Here is a 15,892-nt window from a genome sequence, read left to right as displayed (position 1 = left end):
CAAAACATTATGATCACTCACAGGTGAAGCGAATAACGTTGATCATCTCGTAACAAGGCCACATGTCCAGGTCTGGGTAGATTAGATGGTAAGTGAACAATCAGTTCTCGTAGTCAACATGTTGAATGCAGGAGAAATGGGCACGAGTAAAGACCCGAGCGAATTTACAAGGGCCAAATTGTTATGGCCAGACGACTGGGTCAGAGCATCTCTGAAACAGCAAGGCTTGTGGGGTGCTCCCGGTCAGCAATGGTGAGTACCTACCAACAGTGGTCCGAGGAGGGACAAACTACAAACCAGCGACAGGGTGTTTATCTACCGTCGAAAGCGCCTACAATGGGCACGTGAGCAACGGAACTCAACCTTGGAGTAGCGGAAGAAGGTCACCTGGTCCGATGAGTTACATTTTCTTTTACATCACATGGATGGCTGTGTACGTGTGCGGCATTTACCTGGGGAAGTGATGGCACCAGGATGCACTGTGGGAAGATTACAAGCCGGTGGAGTGTGATGTTCTGCTGGGAAACCCTGTGTCCGGCCATTCATGTGGATGTCAATTTAACAGGTGCCACCTACCTAAACATCATTGCAGATCAGGTACACCCCTTCATGGCAATGGTATTCCCTGATGGCAGTGGCATCTTTCAGCAGGATAATGCGCCCTGCCACACTGCACACATTGTTCGGGAATGGTTTGAGGAATATAATGAAGAGTTCAAGATGTTGCCCTGGCCTCCAAATTCCCCAGATCTCAATCCGATTGAGCATCTGTGGGAAGTGCTGGACCAACAAGTCCGATCCACGGCAGCTCCACCTCGCAATTTACAGGAATTGAAGGATCGGCTGCTAATGTCTTGGTGCCAGATACCACAGGACACTTTCAGGGGTCTTGAAGAGTCCATGCCTCGGCGGGTCGGCGCTGTTTTGGCGGCACAGGGAGGACCAACAGCACATTAGGCAGGAGGTCATAATGTTTTGGCTCATCAGTGTATGAAGATAATGTATATTTTGTCATGTTTACCATTCTGCATGCATGGCAATAAAGCCAATGGCTATACGTGGCCATAATCACATGACATTTTCTTGTAAAATGCTTCATTAAACTCAGTTTTACCATTTTTCTTGATTGCTAAGACACAATTCATTAAACAATTCACCAATTTCCCGAAACTATGAACACAGTTTCAATTTTTTATTTATTTCTAGACCAAGTAGACATCCATTTTCACAAATGATCAAAGCAAGTGTCATGAAAATGTGATATAGTCCATGCACTACATAGAACACGGCCTCTAAACTGCAGTAATGTAGTACAGAAGTCCTGTAGGTTATCTACTTGTCTACGGTAAGTTTCACTTACTGCAGTTACTGGAGCTACCAGTTTTCTTGTCTGAAGGTTTACGTAAATGATAAATGTAACAGTAAAACATCATTTTGGGAGTGGATGGGAAGCATATAGAGAGAAAAACTGTTATGTTTTCATCCTCAAATATCAAATAGAGTATTATCAGACTTGAGGCTTTAGCTCCATTGTGTTTCTATGCACCAACATTTTTCAGGGAAAAATTGCTGGTGTCTGACCAGCAATTATGAGTTTCGATGAAGGTGATGTGATAAGGTGACCAAATAGGTCAAGTATACTAGGTTTTGCCAGGTCATTTTATTCACTGGCCCCTGGTCACCCAGCAATTTCTAAAAGTGGCCCGCAAGCTATGTAATACGACTGTCCCTGCCATAGACTGTGAAACTCCCAAAAAATTCTAAGTCTTCTAAAGAAATATGATAGCTTTGTGTGAAGAACAGAACAAAATGTAAGTTGTAATTAATTGATAATCCCCTCCACAAAGCTCTCAAATCCTCTCTGCACATACGTACATTTAAATGTCGAGATGTGTTATGCCATGTTTGATATCAATAGCTGGGATTTCATTCACATATTTTTATGCAAATTTTGGGATATTGCATAAAAACTACAGGATGGAAACACCAAGATGCAAATAAATTGCCAGAATGTGCATAATAATAATAATAATAATAATAATATATATATATAAATGCTCACTAGAGGTGGATACAGTTTTTTATTTAATAAAAAGACACACACAAACTACGATAGAACCACATTTACTGAATAAATTCCTAGAAGCGCATCAAAAGTCACTTGACTTTGTCTCAAAAAGTCATGTGACTATAGCTAATTCTTTCATAACTGGACTGGCATAGCATCTGTAAACATTGATCTGGTCATTCTGAAATGCTGGAGCCAAAGCCTGTCATCAAAAAGATTGTCTACTATTACAATTGCAAGAAACATTTTGTGAACCCTTTGAAATTAACTGGACTTCTGCAGTGATGACTCATAAAATATGGTCTGATCTTCATCTAATTCACAATTATAGACAAACACAATCTGACTAAACTAATAACACACAAACAGTTGTACTTTTTAAAATGTTATTGACGACAGAATAATCATTCATAGTGCAGGCTGGAAAAAGTAAGTGAACCCTTAAATTTAGAACCTTATAGATCCTCCTTTAGCAGCAACAACCTTCACCAAATGTTTCCTGTTGCTGCTTATAAGACTTGCACAATGTTGAGGATTGATTTGAGTCCATCGATATTTTTAGGTTGTCTTGATTGCACAGCCCTCTTCTGGTCATGCCACAGCATCTGTTTTGGGTTAAGGTTAGGACTCTGATTTTGGCCATTCCAAAACATTAATCTTCTTTTTCAGCCATTCTTTAATTGATTTAGTGCTTTGGGTCACTGTCTTGCTGAATGTCACTGCTGCCCTGACATTCTTCTGCAAAATTTCTTGATACAATTTTGAATTTATTGTTCCCTCAATGATTACAAGGCATCCAGACCCTAAAGCAGCAAAGCAGCCCAAAACCATCATGCTTCCTCCACTATGCTTCACAGTTGGGATGAGGTTTTTAGGGTTGGTGTGCAATGCCCTTTTTCTTCCACACATAGAATCGTGCATTTTTGCTAAAAAGTTACATTTTTGTCTCATCTGCCCCCAGAGCATTTTCCCAGAAGCATTGTGGAACATCCAGGTGGTCTTGTTTAAACTTGAGATGTGCTGCAATGTTGTTGTTGTTGTTTTTTTTAACAGCAGTGGTTTTCCTCTTGGTGTCCTTTCATGAACACCATTCTTGTTCAGTGTTTTTCTGAAAGGGGACACATAAACAAAGACTTTTGCCATTACCTTCGGGTACTTTCTCACCTCTTTCAGAATTGCCCGTTGTGCTCTTGGAGTGATCTTTGCAGAATGCAAACTGATAGGAAAAATAGCAATGGTCCTGAATTTTCTCAATTTGAAGACAATTTGTCTTACTGTAGATTGATGAACACTCAGGTCTTTAGTAATGCTTTTGTAACCTTTTCCAGCTTTGTGCATCTCTATAATGCACCTTCTAAGGTCCTGTGAAAGTTGTTGGGATCAAGCCATGTTTAACACTAATCAATCTTTCTTGAGAAGAACACTTTGTCAGTAACCAGACTTTGTGTGCCTTTATTTACAGGGCAGGGCACCTGTGCAAACCATGCTTTTAATTTAATCTCTTTAATTGAAACACCTGACATGAATTAGCTTTTGAAGCCGTTAACACAGAGGTTCAATTACTGGGTGCTTCTCAATCAGAAGGCTGCATCCTAGTTAGGCTGGATATCTCGGCTGCCATGTCATCAAGCACAGCTGAAGGCAGTCTCAATTGTGAGGACCCTTGGAGGGAGCCTCATTTCACAGACTTCGTTTGCCATATTTTGGAGGATGCATCAAGTGTATCCTTTGCGCCTTCAATCACCCACAATCCTAGCACATGTGCACTTACTAGACCGTCTCTCACGATTTTGTTCTCAAACACATTAGATGGAAATAATGCTTTATTTGCAAATTGTTTTTGCTATATTCTGATTTTTCACATGGATGGAAACATGACTAATAATGACTTTTTACAATCTGACTTTTGGTCTGTTCCTCACACAAAGCACAATGTATGACTTCAGAAGACTTGGAATATAGCATGTGAGTCATATGGACTATTTTTAGGGGGCTTAATGGAACCTTTTGACCTTTTTGAAGCTTGTCTCTGTATGCATTCATTGTATGGAAAAGAGAACTGTGAACATTCTTCAGAATTTCTCCTTTTGTGTTCCACTGAAGAAGAAAATCATGAGGGTGGAGTAAGTGATGACAGCATTTTTAGTTTTTTTAATGAACTATTCTTTTTAAATAATTGAAGAGTTTGCAAGGGATTCCGGTGAACACAGTGTAAGACTGACAGCAAATAATCTGTAAAACTTCTTCAGCAATCCATTTTCATGTTGTTTTGTTTTTTTGACTTGATCAATGACAGCAGTCCCTCCAGCTGCTCCTGCAGAACATCTACATCTCCATTATTCCTGATGATCCAGTCAAACGTCACTCCATTATCCAAATCACACTCAGACTCAGCATCATCTACACCTGCACACATTCACACCATTACATCAACACAGCTCTTCTGATGTGTCTGTTTGCTGTTTGTCTGTTGTGTTTTACCTGCAGTGAACCTCCAGCCTCTCTGTGATCGTGTTTCCTCAGATGCCTCCACCTGAACACACACACATTTATCAGGAAACTCCTGACGGAACCAGTGAACATCTGACAGTCTTCTACAGTCACTGATTATCTGTTAGGGGTGATTTATGATGATTGTGTATAAAATCAATATGCAACAGAAAGAAATCAAATGCAGAGTTTGCACATTTCTGACTGAAGGAGATATTCAGCATTCATTATTTTTGCATAATGGGGAAATATGAAATAAGTGATATTGCATATACATAGGCCTAACACTCAAGTATCAGCAGATTTTGAAATAAACTGCTGAGACTCGTACTAAATGGGCTGTAACCTTCCAAACACGGTTGCAAAATCTTTTGACCATTGAATTTCCATGACTTTTCAAAATGTTTTGTTACGTAAAGGATAAAGACACCCTGACCACCCTGTAGTGGTTTATTTTGTGATAAAGTCTGATTATTCCACTTATTACACAGGTACCTACCAAATAAATAAATGGACATCATTTGCATTGAAATGTTGTTATTATGTGAAAATAAAAATAATTGCTCCATAAACAGCTGATTTGACCTCCGGTTTGTTCTGTTGGTGCTTATTTTATTTAATTGTCAATTAAATAAATAAATGGACATGAAATATTGATTTGTTTACTTGTAGACATCACAAATTGATCCGAGAAGCAGGAAAGATGACTTGCACAAGTGTGGCCATTATTCAGAAATATATTACATGGATTACATGGATGCTGCGACTGACCAATCAGAATAGAGTATTTCAGGGAGCTGTGTAATAAAATTACTGGATTAGTTTTTTTTTTTTTTAATATTACATTTATATGGAGATTGCACAGAGTAATTGCTAGATGAGTAAATATTTTAGAACCAAGCATAACTTAAAACAGAAATCAAAATTATATTCACTATAGAAATTTCCATTATTTTTAAATAGATTTGAAGATTTTACTAACTTTTTGTATATAAACATGCACTAGACAAATGTCTTTGACCATTGTCATGCATCTTGTGCTGCTTTTAAAAGATGCGGTGTCAAGTTACAACTCTGAAAAGGAGACCCCATTCTGTTTCATTCATCTGAGCTGCACCTTGCTGTTTTGAGCACAAATGTGTCCTGGACAAGTTCTTGCACCAATTTGTGCTATTTTTAACTGTTGGTGTATGTAAACATGCACTAAATGGATGTCTTTGACTGTTTTGATGTATTTACGGCAATGTGCGCCTGAGTGCAGGATGATACTGTGTGTACGTCTTGTTTCATCGTGCTTTGATCTATGTATGTGCGTTTTTTTTATTTTTTTGTCTAACATTTGCGTGGATTGCTAGTGAACTAGTCATAATATGATTTAAGCTTTGCAAAGGAACTGTTGGACCTAATCATAAAACCGTGAGTAAACAGTTTCATTCATGAATATTTCAAATGTCATGACTGTTTGATATTTTATGGTGCTGAGTGTTAACAGTTGTGCTCAAGTGAACAGTTTAATATATTTGGATGCAATGTGTTGGATGTGCGTTAAATATAAACCCTGAAATTTAGTATATAATGTTGTGGAGCTTGTTCATTCTATTATGATTGAGTTTCAAATATGGCTGTATTTGAGGGGCTCCACGATGTTAGCCAATCATTACAGTGGGCGTTTACGTTTAAGTTTAAGTTCTCTCTCTCTCTCTCTCTCTTTCTCTCAAGAGGTTACCCCATGTGACTCTACCCAGCCAAGCAACCAGGCTTTTTTGGTTGCTTAGGAGACCTGGCTGGAGTCATTCAGCACACCCTGGATTCGAACTCATGACTCCAGGGGTGGTAGTCAGTGTCAATACTTGCTGAGCTACCCAGACCCCCTAATTGCACCATCCTTAAAAGTTTGTTTTTCATTGATTACAAATATAAACATACATACACCCCAGAAGCTGATGAGATTTTGTATTATTATTATTTTTTATTATATTATTATTGTTTATTTACATTTTTATATTCATTATATAGTACATTTACATATGTTTATTTAGTTGCACCATAATAAAAAGTTTGTTTTTCATCCTAATATATATAATATTTACCTCAGCTTATGAGAATTTTTATTCTTAATTTAAATTATTTTTATTTTATTTTGACACCTTTTATTTATCACTACTTAGTGTGTTTAAGTTAAGATATTTACTTAAATATCTTAACAACAGGCCAAGATATTTACCTGCATGTGTACATAGATCCAGTAGTTAATAATAATAGTAATAATAAAAGTAAAAGCTGATGTGACTTTTTCAGTGTTAAAATACATACTCATATCCCAGCTTAATATGCAGAGAAAACTGTAAGAATATAGATTTATTTTCTCAAAAACTGTAAACACTATCTCTCTGTGGTGCTATAAAAATGACTTTGTTTGTTTAGAGCGACCCGCTTAGAACCCCCCAACAACGTTATTCAACCAATGGTGTGAGTTGGAGGCGGGACTATCTGATTGTTTGAACAACTGCAGGTGAGGGGTGTATTCAGAAAGCTGTTTTGAAAACATTGTTTATTTTTGCAGTTCCATTTCGTGGCGCTAGTGGCGCAGAAATTAAGCATTTCAATTACGTGTTTAGGATGTTGAATTTTCTGTTTGTAACTTTCATAATGTGAATGGATGAGCTATAATAATTATTTTTGAAATGTTGAATGAGCCACCAGTAATAATATGCATACATTTAATTTAAGGGTAAAACCAGTCAAACTTCAATGTCATATGTTTACAAACCTGTGCTTCCTTCCTCAGATGATTTTAAACCAGCATCTAATGATATGTCCTGTGAAGGAGAATTACAAGCAGGAAAAGGAGATGAGGTCACAGTCACATTACCACACATACCAGTAAGACCATCACTCTCTGTTAAATTTGATGAAGTTTCCATGCCTCTTCTTGTCTGAAACCCTCATGTCTGATTTCTCTCAAGGGTTCAACTCCACCAATGACAGTGTTTAAGGGTAATAAAAGGCCGTATCAGAAAGACTGATTCTTTGATCTGATCATTACTCATGAAACTGGAGAATTCATGCTGGAGAAGCTCAGAAGCAGCATACAAGTCAAGGAAACAAGGTGTGAGCCACCAATGAAATGGCAACTTGTATTTTTGTATTGTATTTGAGTGTGGCTTCTGAACTGCATAAGTAACTCTAGTGTGATGTTGTAGATGATGATGATGTGTGTGTTTGTCAGAGCAGAGGGCAGCAGTAAGATTCAGGCTCGGATAGAGCAACAGTCGGTGAGAGCTAGCCAGCTGACATCACAGTTCCGCACCCCTATCAAATCCGGAGCTGGTGCCAAGACCTCACCAACTAAAGTCTCCCGAACCTCAACTGGACGACATTAAATGAGGTGAGACCCTCCTGATCATGTGATCACTTATAGTTGTGCTGTTGACTAATGATGGATCAGGATGGTTGATTAGTGAGGGAAAGTCTATATAGATTTTTTTTCTTTTTTTTAGGCTTAACATTTTAAACTCTTTGTTAAGGCAACACAAATAAATAGTTATCAAAATATTACTACAGTCTTGACCAACACAAAATAGGTATTGTTTGAAGCTGTACATTACAATGCATGTAGGCATTATGACCAAAACTGAACAAGTGCTTTGAAATTTGCAGACAAATCAGAAGTGTTCCGTTTTGATAATTGATCAATCATTTTGCACTGCACAATTAGTTGTAATGGGTAATAAAATGAAACTGATCAAATAGCCATGTGTCATATGTCGTTGGAAAGCTCTCAATGAGTAGAATTCAACCAGCCTATTTGTTTTACTCACAGACAAAAATATAGAGAGTAATAGCTTAGTATATGTCTTTGACGTATATGTTACAAGTAAACGGGTATTGCTTATAAGCCGTGTTTTCGCTTATAACTTCAAATAAAATAAACAGAACTTACCATTACTTAGTGGAGGGGATTACTGTTAAAACAAGCCCACACACAACATAATCGAATGCATAGATCATTAGATAAACTACATGAAGCACAATGTGCACACAGTACATAATGTGCTATCTGGCTTAAACACGTTAGCTTTCCTGGATCAGATGAATCGGAAATGATGTACGTTGTCGATCGTCATGGAACGCTAAGCTAATCGTATTAGGATTCAGATCGCTGCAACTAGAGGTGGAAGTCATCTACATATGGGCAGAGAGGATCGTTCACTCTAATTACATATGGCCACCAGGAGATGGCGCCAAGTACATGACACAGACTCAATGATGGCTCAAATGACACAGAATGGAACGGAATGAGGTCTCATTACTCATGCCTGCATTCTTTGGAGAAAAAGTATACCTTTAGTCATTGTTGTATTTGCATGTGTAATTAGTTCTTATGTAAAGTTATTGTTTTATTTGTTTGGAGAGGCATTTGGACACTTGGAGATGTTTTTGTATTGCTATAACTTTTGATCGCTTTGTCATAACAACACAAAATGTTACTTTGTTACAGGTGACATTATTTGGAACAAAACAAAAGCAAAAACAAAATTATTTACACCCTGAGATATATAATGTCAAATCAGAAAATAATAAGAAAAAAAAATAAAGTTTTGGCTCAAGTTTTTTTGTTGGTGTTGTTATTTTTCAGTCTCATAATTTCTCATAATCTTAAAAATGTGAAAGGTTTTCTTTAAAATTATACCAAACAATTTCGCACATTCAGAGCTTAAATTGTTAACAATTTTTAGCTGTGGTGCTTTAAAGAGGATGAATGTAGAGACAAAAATACTCCTTGAAAAAATTCTTGAAAACTGTAAACACTGTCTCTGTGGCACTATGAAAATACCTCAGTTTGAGTGACCTGCCTCTGGAGAGACAATAACAATGACTTGACCAATGGCGTGAGATTGGGGGAGGGGGGGCGACTATCTGTTTTTTCGATCAATGGCAAAAGGGGGTTTTGAAAACAATGTTTATTTGGTGGTGCTGGTGTCGTAGAAATTTCATACTTCAGCTATTCAAATTTTGGATAAAATAAAGAGCCAACTGAAACCACATGTACACAACAATCACAGACTCCCAAGGCCCTAAAAACATGTAATGTGATACTCCAAAATGTTTTTTTATTTTTTATTTATTTTTTTATCATTAGGAATTTAATAACCAAGTGATCCTGCAATAAGTCTTTCTTATTTCAGAGTAAAAAAAACAATTGTCAGCTCAATCTGGAATAGTTTCTGCATAAAAATGCTGCTAATCATGTGTAATCTATGCATATAAAATATATTTGTTGTGGATTAAAGAATGAAAGAATTTGCTTGAACCTTTTCTGTGCACAAAAATGCCACAGAGACACAGTAACTGTTAGAGTGTCTGCATGCTAAAACCCTTTCTGTAAAAGTCTTTTTAAAGCACCTCCCTCTACAGATATCAGCATTTTGTAAAGGGTAATGTACAGTCAGCCAGTTGATATCGCACAATAAACCCCGACAGGGTGATCAGGACCTCGACGCGGTATCACCCTGAATGGGTTTATTGTGCGATAACAACAGGCTGACTTTACATTATCTCGCTTATTACACGGCTACTAACCAAATAAATAAATAAATATACAAAACATATTGATTTGCATTAAAATTATGTAACTATATTAAAAGAAAGAAATCGGAGTTCTGTTGGTGTTTATTTTGTGAAAATGACCGTCTGACTCCTCATTATTCAGCCTATTACAAGAATACTTGCCAGTTAAACAAATAGATGGACATGAAACATTGATTTGTCTTGAAATTGTGTAATTATGTGAGGAAATAAATCACTGTGTTACAACAGCTGAAATTCCACCTTCGGTTTGCGTCCGAGTTCGGTTGTTTATTTGTTTATTAATAAATGTCTGACTGCTTAGTATGCATCTTATTACAAGACTACTTGCCAAATAAATAAATAAATGCACACGAAACATTGATTTGAGTTTATTTTATTAGCCTAATTGTAGAGTTCACAGAGTGCTACATGAAGTAGGAGAGACAGCTCGCAGACCCCAGATGAGTGGTCTGCTACATGGAGCTGCGGTTGTTACAGAGCAATAACAGACCTCTAGATGGTGCCGTTGACCAATAAGAATAGAGTATTCCAGGCCGCCATGTAATAATGCAACAAATCAACTGCCTTCAATAACATTTTCAAAGACAATTACTATTGAAATTCAAATGTTGTAATTGTTGTAAAACATGTACACGTAGGCATATGGATCTCTTTAGCTGTTGCATTGCATCTCATCAGTGTTTCACACCATTTTGTGCGCGTTTATTTGAAAACATGTCAACTTTTATAAAAGCGTCTCAAAACCGCTTCATTCTGTTCCATTGTGTTTCACATTGTCCAGCTGTTTTTAAACACAAGAATGCATCCTATGTGTACGCCCCTTAATAAACATGTCTGACCAGTGTAGGGCTTCCTTAAGATAGACTAGTCCTTCAAAATGTGTAATTTTGCACATCTAAACTGTTGACTGGAACAGCTAGCTTTATAACTATGATGTTAGTTGTAGCTTGCACTGAATTTGCATTGTAAGTTTCTTCAGCGAATCTTTCTCTGAGGTGGACATGATCGAGCAGATGAGCAGCAGTGGCAGTAGCAGCTCTTCAGACTCTGGCAGTTGTTCTGGCAGTGGTGATGACAGCTCATGCAGTGATGCAGAACAGGAAATGCATCATCTCTCTCCCAGCAGGACCAGCATGGTCAACGGCACCAACAAATCACAGGGCAGCAACCAGCTCATGAACACACTGAGTGAGTGTTGACACACTCGACCGACTTGGGTTTTTCACTGGCCGATGACTGATATAATGCTGAAATGTACAATACTGGCACAGTGCAATTTAATGTTAGCAAATGAGATAATAACTGTATAAACTATTTATCTCGTCAACAAAATTACTGACGAAAGGTTTTTTTTTGTCAACAATAACAAAGGCAAGACGAAAAAGACACATCATGATGATAATCAAACAGTTTTATTTAAAGCATACTGTTGATGAAAATATGACAAGTAAAAAGTAGTACTGCAAGATATTTACAATGCATTAACACTGTTTATTTATTTATGTATGTACTTGTTTTTTTCTAAATTTTTATAAGGAAAAAACTATTGAAATAATCCAGTCATAGTATGTTAGGGGTTTCCCTGCATGAGCTGCATGAGCTGAACACCTGTACAATGAACTTTAATAACAGGTTAATTACCTCTCTCAAACACATCATATACATGTGACATTAATCAGCTTTATCCACAACATAAACATCATATTACAACTTGCATCTGTACAGACAATAAAGCCAATGACCAAAATCAATAAAAAAGTAAATCTTAAAATTACTTAAATTGAGAAACAAAACAAATATTTAAAAATGTATTCAATCAATTAAAAAGAACACATGAATAAGTGCACAGTGTTCAGTCTGTGAGCAAGTAATTAATTTGTGTTCAGAGAGTCCAAGTTCTTTGTAAATTTAAAATAATGTCTTTTTTATTATATCCTAAAAGAATCAAACACATACCATCACAGTTCCAGTTCATAAATTCCATATTCCAATACATGTTTTCCTTGCACATTTTCCATTGTTCTCCTGTTTTTCATACTCTCACAAATCACTGTTGTAGGGGATTTGACCCATTACAGAGACTACTATAAACAATGAAGACCAGGAGTCAAAGTTGAGTTTCAATCAGTTTAGAGAGAGTTTACTGAAGACAAAGTTCTCCACATTTCCAAAGGCAAAAGAGAGAAACAAAAATTGAGATGAGGGTCTAACCTCGAGCTTACTTAGACCACTGAAACAACAGTAATTATAGGCATATGCAAATGAATTGACAAAAATCTTTCAAGTTCAGAGTTCTGATAGGTGAATAATACAGAAAACAGATAATCTTAGAAAGTCGTCCAAACATGGTGTTCTGTTCAAACTATGTGAATCATTCAAAGATTATATTTTTTTAAACACTAGGTCAAAGTTGGTCTGCAGACACAGGTAAGATTTGTTTTAGATCGAGAGGGCTCTTCTTCTTTTAGAAACGTTCTGGCTAAGTCACCTGACTCTCAAAACTCCAAACAATCCCTGCAATGACATCATTAGACAGACAAAAAAGAGGGCTGTCTTTCCCTCAAGGTTGAGTCAGGCCTCACTGGAACAGGCCTTGTTCCACTGAAACAACACAGAAAAATATGTCCAAACGCAACAGAGCAAAGTTAGGCAGAAATATATTTTGTTATGAATGCTAAGAATACATTTGTGTCAATACATGTGGTACATTAGAGGCATAAAATGTAAACACGTTAATTTAAATCTCTTGCTTAATTTGCCAAATGATCAATGCATTAATTACAACTCATGTATATTCATTCTCTGGGAGCCGGGCTAAATAATCAAGCGCCGTTACAGCATTCCTGACATGGGTCAGACCCTCAGACACCCATCAGGGGTGAATTAACAAATGACCTGTAACATTTATGATTACAACATAACCTGGATAAATGCATTGACTTACATAACCCAGGTGCTCTCATTATCCCTAATTACTTTACCACAATGCTACCCAGTGGACATGGCTCCAACAACGTCCACTGGGCATTCATGAGTGCATATAAGAGAAGCTCATTCACAGTAGGTGTGTTCGACTTTATGCAGTGATGCGCAGACCATTTGGCGCCTGGCTTGATACAATACATGTGTCACTATTATGTATACCATCAAAGTGCCACGATACCCAAGTAGGTATGGCTGCAGCCCGGAGATCTCCAAATGGGGGTGAAAACTCTAAAAGAGGGCAAGGTATCTCCAGAAGGGGGTGGGGTTACCCCAGAAGGGGGTTGGGTCAACTCAAAAAGGGTCCGACACTTCCACAAATCAGTGTTTTTATAAGAGTACAATTGTCTTTTCATGTTATCTTTATCTTATATATGTAGTGGTAATTACACAGCCACCCAATTATGTAGACAACATCACAGAGGACACTAAAGTATGTGGTGATTTTTAATCACATGTCACTTAAGGTGTACATGTGTGTGTGTGATGAATGTCAGATGACCCCTCCCTCAGTTTACCTTAGAGCAATAGCTAAGGAGTTTCACATTAATAGTATAAGAATGATCCAAATGGACCATTCAATAAATTAGAAATATGTAAATTGGAGGGAGTTGGTCATCTAAAATATTTGAAGGATTTTGTTAAATTCTGCCTAACCTTTAGAGCCTCCTACTTTATTATCAACACAAGGAAGTAAAAACACACTCTCTGGACTTAAGACTCAGAATGGTGGAGTGTTACTGTCTCTTATCCCTTTCTGATGAGGAGGAGATTCCAGTTTGGCACCTTCTTGTTCCAGTGTTCTGATTGGCTGTTGAAATCAGAGGTGGCACACATGGTGTGGCCCAGCCTTCCTTCTCAGGGTGGAACTCATTTGCATAGTCTAAAGTTCACAGTTAGAAAAGTGTCTTTAAGGTTGTACTTATGCATTATTCACTTTCCAAACCACTTCCAAAATAATATTGGCAATGTGTTAACGTAAAGAGATCAAATATGATGCTAAAAGGTTGAACTATCATCAGTGTATCTTCTGTTCATTCCATATCCGTTTTAAAATAAAAAAACGGAAAACAAAAACAACTTGTCTTTTTATGTAGAAATTATTTGCCTTGGTATATTATTCATTAAAACAGTTTTTCCCTTTTTAAAAAATGCATTATGCATTCTGAAATTTAAGTTGTAGGAAAATGTCCTTAATACTGATTTAGTAAATTTGATTTTCCAATTATCTGTAACTTATCTGTAGACTGTAATTTCCCGAAATGTCCACGGAGGTTTGCGTGAAGGCTAATGAGGATTGACACTTTTAATCTACTTTATGTTCTGCTGTTCCTTATGCTGGATCTTAGTTTTATGGGTACATGGGGAAAGGTAATAATTACCAGAGTTTCTCCCTGATTTTGATCCCATACAGGGACGTAAGCCCCTGCCCCTTTCGTCCACAAATCTAAAGGTGCCCTTTTGGTCGAGGGGAGATTTAAGCAGAGGTGCCTTAAGGGGCGCGCACTACAGCACAATCCCCCACTGACAGGCTGAAGGGCAGCAAAACACTCCACCCCCCCCCCCCCCACAATAGTTTTTCCACAAAATGCCATATTTACTATACTATTATTTATTATCCAAATAGTCACATCCTCTTACCCCACGTAAAATACAGTATATGTTAGGCCTCTTATCTTTACTTCCCCTGCTGGTGACTTTTGTAAGTGTTGATGAGAAGAGTTTTGTACATTAAAAATAGTTTTTTTTTTCTTCTCTTCAGTTTTAGTTTTGAGAAGGGAGAATGAGAAACAAAAAATAGAAAAAGGCTAGAATTTGACTTTTTTTTAAATGAGTCAAATTGTGTATGTTTGTTTTTTACTTTAGCAGAAAAAAAAGAAAACACTTGTTTTTTCATTTTCTGTTTTTTGATTTCAAAACGGATATGAAATGTACGGAAGGTACATGGATGAACTGTTGTGTCACAAATTGTTGTTATTATGCATATACCATTCTCTGAATGAATATGAAGTGGATGTTGTAGCAACTCATAATGTAATACCAAAGAATAATGTAACAACTGCACATATTAAAATGTAATAAATGTTCATAATGTAATAATTTACTTAAAATGTAATAGAATTGTGAGTGCATAATGTAGGCTAATAATGTTTTCCTCATAATGTAATAGGTTATTATATTATGAGAAATGTATTACATTACGAACTCACTGTAGCACCTCGTGTCAACGAGCCCACAACACTGGACCATATTTACATGCCTTGGTGGAGGAATAGGTTTAAACAATCATTAAAGATGGGTTATTCATGTTCGCCTTGTCATGTGTGTGTTTATTTACTGGGAGCTTTTGACACTTGAAGGGCTCTGGAAGCCCAGAGAGCTGTAGTAATAACTGTCAAATAATGAAATGCCTCAACATAGAAAATTCCTTTATTATTAAACGTAAATACAACCCCCAATGGCACTATAAGATGTGGGCCTTTAATGTATTCCGCTATGTTGCATAGATGATGTTTTGTTTTTTTAAACTGTGTTTTTACATATTTTTAAGATAGCCAGCAAATATTCATTGAGAATATTGTAATTTTTCTATAATAAACATTTATGAAGTTATAAAAAAAAAAAAAAAATGAAATTGCTTGAAGAATACAGACAAACCATATATTATTGTAACTGTCTATGTATTGGCAGTATGTTTCATTTGTCTTAATCATTTACTTTTTGTTCTCCATTTATTAACAAAAAAAATATAGAACATAA

At 36.7% G+C, this 15,892-nt stretch overlaps 1 pseudogene; it reads left to right on the top strand.

Moving 5' to 3' along the window:
- The first annotated feature begins 7,309 nt into the window (after window positions 1-7,309).
- On the top strand, window positions 7,310-11,349 carry LOC127453809 (ELL-associated factor 1-like; annotated as a pseudogene).
- Window positions 11,350-15,892: the final 4,543 nt, after the last annotated feature.

The sequence above is a fragment of the Myxocyprinus asiaticus genome, chromosome 16, assembly GCF_019703515.2.
Source record: "Myxocyprinus asiaticus isolate MX2 ecotype Aquarium Trade chromosome 16, UBuf_Myxa_2, whole genome shotgun sequence".
NCBI classification, from domain to species: Eukaryota; Metazoa; Chordata; class Actinopteri; order Cypriniformes; family Catostomidae; genus Myxocyprinus; species Myxocyprinus asiaticus.
This window is presented reverse-complemented; position numbering and strand designations above follow the sequence as displayed.